Source organism: Cherax quadricarinatus, chromosome 40 (genome assembly GCF_038502225.1).
Source record: "Cherax quadricarinatus isolate ZL_2023a chromosome 40, ASM3850222v1, whole genome shotgun sequence".
In the NCBI taxonomy this organism is placed as follows: domain Eukaryota; kingdom Metazoa; phylum Arthropoda; class Malacostraca; order Decapoda; family Parastacidae; genus Cherax; species Cherax quadricarinatus.
The window spans coordinates 4,936,052-4,945,832 of NC_091331.1; the positions used below are offsets into that span (position 1 = coordinate 4,936,052).

At 40.5% G+C, this 9,781-nt stretch overlaps 1 long non-coding RNA gene and 1 other non-coding gene across 2 annotated transcripts in view; one reads left to right on the top strand and one right to left on the bottom strand.

Moving 5' to 3' along the window:
• Nucleotides 1–291: 291 nt before the first annotated feature.
• LOC128687365 (uncharacterized) lies at nucleotides 292–9,241 on the bottom strand. The gene is made up of 5 exons (XR_011392957.1): nucleotides 9,095–9,241; nucleotides 1,850–1,934; nucleotides 1,629–1,677; nucleotides 1,198–1,280; nucleotides 292–524 (listed from the first exon to the last, which is right to left on the bottom strand). It is a non-coding gene; the product is annotated as an uncharacterized protein (transcript).
• The window catches only part of LOC138853792 (uncharacterized), a 77,776-nt gene continuing 70,413 nt past the window's right edge, over nucleotides 2,419–9,781 (top strand). Inside the window, exon 1 of the long non-coding RNA XR_011392958.1 lies at nucleotides 2,419–2,938. This is a non-coding gene — a long non-coding RNA (uncharacterized lncRNA). The remainder of the gene's footprint in view (nucleotides 2,939–9,781) is intronic.

Sequence of the window (9,781 nt, forward strand, 5' to 3'; positions counted from 1 at the left end):
ATGTTATTTTGTGTATTTATTAGCGGAGGCTCGAGCCTCCACCACTCTTTGCGTTGTATAACCAACAGAGACTGTGAAAGCAATAATGGGGATCGAACAGATGGCGTCACACCCAAGAGGTCACACAGTACCGACAAGGCCACGTCTGTACAAACTCTTCCGAATACTGAACTGTACCTAGAACTGGGTTATGAAGGATCCCAATTTATTTTATGTTTGGTCACACAGCTTTAGGCCCTGTCTATAAATATAGTTTACCATTTTTGTTGTGGTTTTTGACTCAGAGGGCCATTTACCTCCCGTCTTCTAGTCTGCATGTAGGAGAATAATACAGTTAATACTTACCGAGAGAGCAAATGAGCGGACCACCAGCAAACAGTACACTGCCACACCCATCACGATGAAATATATGATGCCTAAAACGATGTTCAGTGAGAGGATTATAGCGAGTATCCCCAAGATAATGTTGATAGCAATGACGATAGCCGTCACCACACCCATCCCATCACATAGCTGCGTCTTTCCTGCAAGGAAAATAACCTAAGTTCAGTTTACATCAACTAGTAAAAAGTACTAAGTAAAGCTTTGATTTACTTACTGCACGATTTTTTACAATGACCTTGAGGACACACAGGTGTTATTGGCATTATATATATATATATATATATATATATATATATATATATATATATATATATATATATATATATATATATATATATATAGTACATGCGCATTACCATAAGGCAATCCAAGATAGATAAACAAAGTGACTTGGTTATTGTTGTAATTAGTCTCAAGTGTGATTTGCTCGAAGTACAGTATATAAATTGTTCGGTGTAAATTTATGATTCGTGAGGAAAAACTTTGGCAGACACAGTAAAGGATCATGACAGATTATTAATTATTGTTATTATTATTATTTTTGTGATTATATTATTATTATTATTATTATTATTATTATTATTATTACACTCATGGCGCTAGATATCTTTTCTACACCCAGAATGACTAAACGTAATTATAGATACGTTTCCTACACCTATAATGACTAAATGTAATTATAGATACGTTTCCTACATCTATAATGACTAAATGTAATTATAGATATGCTTCCGACACCTTGGATGACTAAATTAAATTGCAGTATGCCATTCCGTCAGCCAGAACAGTGAAATTGCAATTCGACTGACTTACCTTCCTGACACCAATGATGAGAATAATCGCCATGATGACAGAGAGGATGTTGATGATAAGCTGTACCCATCCTTGCTTAATACCTGTCGGGGAGAGTCAAGCCTGTGACATTACGCTAGCCAGGGGAAACGCCGAAACCGTAGGGGTGGGGGTTTATACAGCGGTATCCCCGACGGAGGGAAAAGAGATCCGGGGATATAAGGGGTGTTGGAAATGAGAGGTGATTAAGTTTGCTGGTAATAGAAGGGAAGTCTAATTCCTTGGATCAAGAGCCCTTCACCGGGATGAAGGGAGGGGTGAAGTACAGCAGAGAATTTGTATTTTATTTCTGCTGTAATATTCTAAAGTTCAATATAGTAATGTTAAATTATTATTATTATTATTATTTAGCTATTGCAACAAAGGAAGGGTAGAAGTTTCCATCTACTTACCATTGGCAACTTCATAGATGGAATAGATGGAATTGATAATACCGAACACCTATAGATAAGGAAAAGAAAATATATTAGAATTATGTCAAATGGGAGATAATACATTATATTTTACTCTTCATCCCTCTTTTCTACCTCATTCATCCTCTCTCTCTCTCTCTCTCTCTCTCTCTCTCTCTCTCTCTCTCTCTCTCTCTCTCTCTCTCTCTCTCTCTACTCACCAAGGAGATGATGCCTATAGCGAGGGAGCCGCTACGCAGACTGCAGCCACAGCAGGAGCTACTCAAGACACACTTGTCAGACATTCTGCAAGAGACAACAGAGTGTTAAGAGTGATAGTGGTGGTAGAGTGATAGTGGTGGTAGAGTGATAGTGGTGGTAGAGTGATAGTGGTGGTAGTAGTAGTAGTATTAGTAGTAGTAGTGTTTTATGTACAGGATGCATTTATTTTCTGGTGTGTGTGTGTGTGTGTGTGTGTGTGTGTGTGTGTGTACTCACATAATTGTAGTTGAAGGGGTCGAGGCTCAGCTCCTGGCCCCGTCTCTTCACTGAACCCTACTAGGTCCTCTCTCTCCCTGCTCCATGAGCTTTATCATACCTAGTCTTAAAGCTATGTATGGTTCCTGCCTCCACTACATCGCTCGCCAGACTGTTCCACTACCTGACCACTCTATGTGTGTGTGTGTGTGTGTGTGTGTGTGTGTGTGTGTGTGTGTGTGTGTGTGTGTGTGTGTGTGTGTGTGTGTGTGTGTGTGTGTTATTACTATCGGCAGGAGCTGGTTAGGTTATAGTGTGGGAAGGTGTCGTTGAGGGCGCGTTCACCTGTGCCGTTCCTGGTCTACTGTGGAAATATAAACACATATGCAGTATAATGTGATCCTTTATTAACAACGTTTCACCCACACAGTGGGTCAATAAAGGATCACATTATACTGCATATGTGTTTATATTTCCACTGTGTCGGTATTTGATACCATTTATTTCCATCCTGGTCTACTACTGGATGGTTCATTGATTTCAAGGCCTATTAAAGCCTGTAGCCAACCGACTATCAACACAAGCTAACTGACTATCAACACCTCTCGGTGTATATAGTGTGACTTCGTCAACTGAGAGATGCACACTTCTCAGTATATACATCCTCTTCGCTGTTTTTTGTTTAATATATATAAATCTGATCCGTGGATATGAAGCAGCGTTATTAAAGGCTTCACTGCCGGCACAGGTGAAGCACACTGGGTTATTCAAGGGTTCAAACTGCCAGCACAAATGAAGCACACTTGGTCACTCCCTAGCTTCCTGCTGATCAGGTAGGTACCAACGCTGCAACTCTGTGTTGTTTACACATAGAAGATACTTATATTATCTGAATGAGACTTGTCAAACCTTACTGTGGGAGTCATTAATATTATTGTACGTCACCTTTGCGCAGCAGCACCTTCAAGGATTGTCTGCAGTACCAACTTAGGTTTCATGTTATCAGTTCTCAGGGAGTCGCCGTTAATATGATTGGTTTTCTGAATTGCATATATAATGTGAAAAAATATAGTATCCGGTCGCTTACATTGACATTTTGTCATACTGAGTGAGCCCAGACTGGTGACGTCTTCATACGTATGTTGATGTATCAGCCTCCCAGGAGTCGGCCAGCAGTTTACTCACGACTCTAGAAGTTTTAGCAACGTCACTTAGTCGTCTTTTATTATTGATAATTATATTTGTATTAATTCTAATGTATTTATGGGAAAAGCTCCAGACAGAAGATATGATGTATCTCCTGAAGGGATTGAGAGATCACCTGGTATATCTTCTGATCTTGGGGAAGCACATTGCTAGTAGGAGGTAATACGGTACATGGGGAATGGGTGGGGTCACGTTAATTAGAACCAAGGAAGAGGAGGGTAACCCCAAAAGCCCTTCAACTGTATGAAGACGCCTCACATGAAGTATAGTAGTGTTGTAGTGGTAGTGGTAGTAAGACTGGTCCACGATTGGTGCTCTCTGAAGCTCAGTCGTAACCTTGAAACCAGTCCACCCAATACTTCCCTCCCTCCCCTCCCCATCCTTCTCACTCTTCTCCCTTCACCTCTCGCCCATTTACTCCCTCCTACCTGCCTTCTCCCCTTCCTCTATCTCCCCCATTCACTTGATACGCTTTAACCCTGTTAATCTGATTTATTTTTCTAGTTCACTCCTTTATTACTCTCAGGTTTCTCTTGCTATTCCTCATCATAGTATTGTGGTAAGACAATCGAGTCACAACTGAAAATACGAGGGATGATCTGTGAGCGAGGTGAGACATCTAACCTTGTTACCTCTAGTAGTAAACTGACATCTAGTAGTAGTCTGTTATGGGTGGCATCTTAGAGACCTACTTTTTTACACATAACTTATAGAAAAGACTTATGAGATTTAATGCACACTGTTTTTTTTTTTTTTTTTTTTTGAGTGGAATTATCTTGGGTTAAGGTTCCATTATAATTAATGTGAATAAGTTACCTCTTATCACATCTATTAAATTTTCTTGCTCAATCAGGATGTTTCCTCCTCCTTCCCCCGTGTTTATGTCCTGCCGTGTTTATGTCCTGCCCGCGTCCTGCCGAATACTCCTTCCATTACTCTTACACTATCTTATGCACTATAAACTCTCTAGACTAGAAGGCACTTAAGGTGTTGTCCACTAAGCTTCACAGTCACTCGGTGCTGGCAGCGCCCCAGCATCGCTGTCTTCAGCTGTTCTAAAATCATCGTGCTGTGGGGAGGAAGGGGGGAGTGTTTATACTCCATCCTTCCCTCCTTCTCTATCCCCCTTTTCCCCACTTGGTGGAATTTTCTTCGCCAGGAGAGATGGGAAAATTACTTCTGATAAGTCTGGCAGGTGATGAACAGCTCACCGGAGCTTTCTGTCATTTGACAGAGGCCATCCACAGGTTCACCTCCCTCGTACTTCCCTCTGTTCCCGTGGTCGAGGTCGTGAAAATTTTAACAGAGTAAATGCATACTAAAGGACTTCGACTACATATATGACTTAGTAAGACCCGCGTCTGGAAACACTTGTCCTGTTATCTGACAAACCTTATCTAACCTAACCTTCGACTACATTTTTTCCTAACGTGTAAAACAAAACTCTAGGAATCACGCTAGCCGAGACGGTCTCAGGCTGTCGCAGTTTCTGGTCTCAAACAACAGGCAGAATACTAAGTTCTACAGCCGGAAATTTCAAGTATAAAGCAGCAGACACAAATCTTAGTACATAATACACCCTGAATAAGTCAGTGAAGCGAAGATGAACTTAGAGTACTTTCATGGGGGGAAACCTCGAAGAATTTTTTTCCAAAAGGAAGTAAAGACAAAAGCTAATATATTTCAAACTTCCTATTCATCTTCCTTCTGTTTATATTGCCATATATCTGCTCTCTACAATTATATTTTTTATATAGTTTCACAGTCACTCATTCGGTCACTGTCTTCCCAGAAGCGCGATGACACCAGTTTGGATGCCCTTCCAAACCGTAATATTAACCCCCCCACCCCTCCAGGGTACAGCCACAGTGCTTCCAACCTCCAGGACTCGAGTCCGGCTAACCAGTTTCCCTGAATCCCTTCATAAATGTTACCTTGCTTACTCTGACAGCACGTCAGATCATAAAAACTACGTGTCTCCAATCTAATCTACCACGGACACGCAAGCCTGTTGTATATCCTAGCTCCTAGCACCCGAAACCTCCTTTGCCCCCTTCCTCCAATTATTCCTACCCCTACCCCCCCCTTCTTTTCAGGCCAGATTTATAGGCCCTCCTAGTCGAGCTATTTTTCCCCCACCTCTCTAAATGCCCAGGCCACCTCAACAACCCTAATCTCTAATCTCCACACCTAATCTCTAACTCCGAATTCTCTGCACAATCATGCGCCACATCACCCTCAAACACATCTCTACTGCCTCCAGCCTCCTCCTCGCTGTAACATTCAAAACCCATGCTTCACACCCATACAGCTGTGTTGGTACCACCATACTCTGGTATATTCTTCTGTTTTGCATCCATGAATGAAGTTCCTTGGCTCCACAGATGCCTCAGTGTCCCACCCACCTTGTTCCTTTCGCCTCTTATAGAATCTTCTGCCAAAAAATCCACTCCCAAATATCTGTGGAGCACATTTACTCCATTCTCCCTTCAGTCTGATATCCAATCTCTCAGTACCTATTTCATTTAATACTATCATCACCATGCTCTTTCCTATGTTCCTTTATTTTAATTTTTTTCTTTCATATACCTTCACAAATTCGTTTACCAACTTTTGTAACTTTTTTTTAGAAGCTCCCAAAAGAACTGTCATCGGCAAAAAGCAATTGTGATAACTCCCTCTCCATACCAGATTCACTTTCAATCCCACACCTCTCCCCAACACCCTAGCATTCACTTCTTTCACAACCCCATCTATAAATATGTTAATCAACCATGGTGACATCACGCATCTCTGTCTAATTCCTGTTTTTACTGGCAAATAATCTCATTCACCCCTTTTATGGGATTAGATCCTCTCTGACCATATAAAAGCTTTATACTGCTATTTACTATTACTGGTACTACCACAACTACACTTGCTAATACTGCTGGTATTGTTGATGTTACTATAACAATCACTATCACTACGATTGCTACACTAACTACTATCACTAATATCTCAACCACTATGACTGCTACAACCACTACTATCACCCCTACCGTCTCAGGTTTCACTAAGAGGCAGGTTTACGACCCCTGATATTCAACACTATGGCTGAAACTTACACAAGCCGTCCCACGCCTCAACCAACCTGGTCACGAGAATGTTTGTGCAGTAGTAGTAGTATGACTATCATAGTCATTACAGCTTACCCTATACATAGCGTCTAAATAAAAGTACAATACAAGCGATTGCAGTGGTTTCGCACGTCAGAAATTTGTACATCCGTAGCCGACCCTACTGCAAAAAATGCATTACGTCTGGCAGCGTTGTTTGCCTATTCATCTTGCCAAATTATACAGATGAAAAGAAATTATTAAATTCTTTTTTGGTACATCCTTGAACAAATTTGTTTCAACCGCTGTTGTTGATTACATTGAAGTAGATTCTAAATGCCAGGCGAAGGTGACGAATCACAGAGCTGCTCAAAAAGGTCAGTCTATTTGGAATACGGAAGGAAGCACTGGCCAGAGAAACAGAAAATATCGAACCTAAGCTTAAATCATACAGGAGCCAAGAAACACAGGAACTTAAAGCCATAAGTGAAATTGGAAAAAGTCCAAAATATTTTTAACTCCAAATTTAGGGCAGTAAAAAAAACTGCACCCAGTATCGGACCCCTGCTTAAAAGAGACGGGATTTACACAGCTAAGAAATGAGTGAGACACTGAAGTCTCAGTACGACTCAGCGTTTAGTGAGCCTTTAGTCATACCAAAGGTTGACAAACTAATTTAATTTTTTTTTTTTTGACAGACTCAAAATTTGGTTAAATCAAGAATTCCTGATATAATAACACAAAACTTAGAGAAAGCAATGGCATGCCCATGCACTCTGTCCAGGGCCCAGACTCGTGAAACTCAGTGTTCATCAAGAACTGTAAGATCCCCCTTTTACGTGCCTTAAATATTCTATGGAGAAGGAGCATAGACACGGGGGTCATCCCACAATCACTAAAAACAACTGATACAGCTCCATTCCATAAAGGTGGCAGTAAAGCAATTGCAAAGAATTAGAGACCAATAGCACTAAAGTCCCACATTATAAAAATCTTTGAAAGGGTTCTAAGAAGCAAGATCACCAACCACTTGGATTCCCAACAGTTGCACAACCCAGGGTAACGTGGGTTTAGAGCAGGTCCTCCTGCCTCTCGCAACTATTGGATCACTATGACGTGGTCTACAATGCAATGGAGGACAAACAAAATGCAGATGTAGTATATACAGACTTTGCAAAAGCCTTAGACAAGTGTGATCATCGTGTAATAGCACACAAAATGCATGATAAAGGAATAACAGGAAAATTGGGTAGTTGGATCTCCAGGTATAACTTCCTAACAAATATAGAACACAGACTAAAGTCAGGGGCGGCTACAGTGAAAACCTCTGTTCCACAGGTACAGTACTCGCTAACATATATATATATATATATATATATATATATATATATATATATATATATATATATATATATATTCCCCGCCTAGTCGCAGTTAAGAAGAATGTATTTGTCCCCAATAAGGCGAATGGGCGTGGCCCAATTTTGTGGAAGTGGGCGTGGCCCAATTTTGTGGAAGTGGGCGTGGCACAATTTTGTGAAAGTGGGCGTGGCACAATTTTGTGGAAGTGGGAGTGGCACAATTTATATTCAGTGATGACCTAAATAGGACAGTCCAAACTTGTTTCAGTTCACAAAGTTAAAGGTTCTTATAACTCACTTGATCATTTTATATATATATATATATATATATATATATATATATATATATATATATATATATATATATATATATATATATATATATAATGTCACGAAATTAGCTCCATTATATATGCTTCATTATATAAAGATTCTGCTTTATCCACTAATCCACCAGGAGGCCTGGTCACAGACCGGGATGCGGGGGCGTTGACCCCCGGAACTCTCTCCAGGTAAACTTCTCTTCTAAGTATAATTTCTCGTACACCCACTCCAGGATAGAGATATCTCAAAAAAAGAAATCCAGTTTTTCCCTGAGCCTTTCACCAAATATTCTGATAAGGCAATTCCCAAGAGACAGTAACTTCAGCTCTCCTGAAACGAATTCTTTCAAACTGCCGTAGCTGACGAATCTTACTGATATACTTGACGATATTCGAATTGCCCTGCTAATGTCTTCCAGTTCTGGCTGACAGATTTCATCACCTTATATGAGCCTCGTCCTGAGTTACGGAATATGACAGGAAAACACAAGCTTTTGTTCCCGCTGTGTCACTGTAATATAAAGTTGAATAGGGCAGCAAAAAGTTAATGTAACCAGGTTTGTTCAATAATAATTAAAAAAAAATAAAAAACGATTGATATGATGTCGCACTGTGTAAGTACAGGAAGCACACAGTATATTGCAGTCTCTCAAACAAGGTGATGCTGTCCTTTCGCTTACCCGTTCAGCTGGTACCCAGCCAAACGGCGCTTAACTTGACTGAGTGACGCTCAAATTTACAGTTCCACGTTCAGACTCTTCACTATATAACACACCAGGAAACTTCGAAGTATTCATTCAGTTTCTTACTGAAGAAAACAGTGCACATTTTCTGGAAGTTGAACATATCATCCTTTGGGAAGAACAGACAGATTTCGGTATTCATTTTCAACAGACACTTCTGGCTACTGCTGCTCTGTTAAAAATCATCTTCAGAAGAAAAAATATTTTACACACAGAAGAGTGGCATATGAGTCAGATGACAAGCTGGAAATCACGCACCTTGCAATCGTGGACACAGGCGACAGCAGGTGTTCGAAATACTGAAGAACCTTTCAAAGCAACTGCGTACTCCCGCTCACTCAGACTGGCCGACGCCCCGAGAAAGTAGTTGTTGTACCGCACTGAACCATAAAATGTTCCTGCCATTAATAAAATACATCCGTCTCTCTTGTTTCTGTTATTAATACAAACTCAACTTTGACTAAGAACCTATTTTATGTTTTTACCTCAGCGTTTTTTTTATGTAATGTAGGTAAATAACACAAGCAGGCAACCTCGACTTAATACAAACTTGTTCCGCGTATAATTTTCCAAGCTTCTTGCCGAAAGATGTTGACAGCGGTTGAGATGTGCACAATATTTCTTAAGTGGTATCACTGTTGTCAGGCAACAGAGTCCCTGGGCACTGAAAGAGTAACACATACATCTTTACGAATACTCTTCGCGCAAACAGATTGCCACAATTTGGCTCCATTATTGAAAACATAAATAGTTCTTGGGCTCCCTACAGCTGAGTTCTGCTATGAACGTACTAATAATCTGTACACCTCCTTCATGGCACCGCCGAGGCGAGGCAAAAGTATTGTTGTGAGAAGCATGAACGTCCGAAAACATCCTTTGACATAAGATTCATAAAATTGTAGCGAGGATTAAACTTAGCGCTTCAGGTTGTCTCAGGCACTCTGT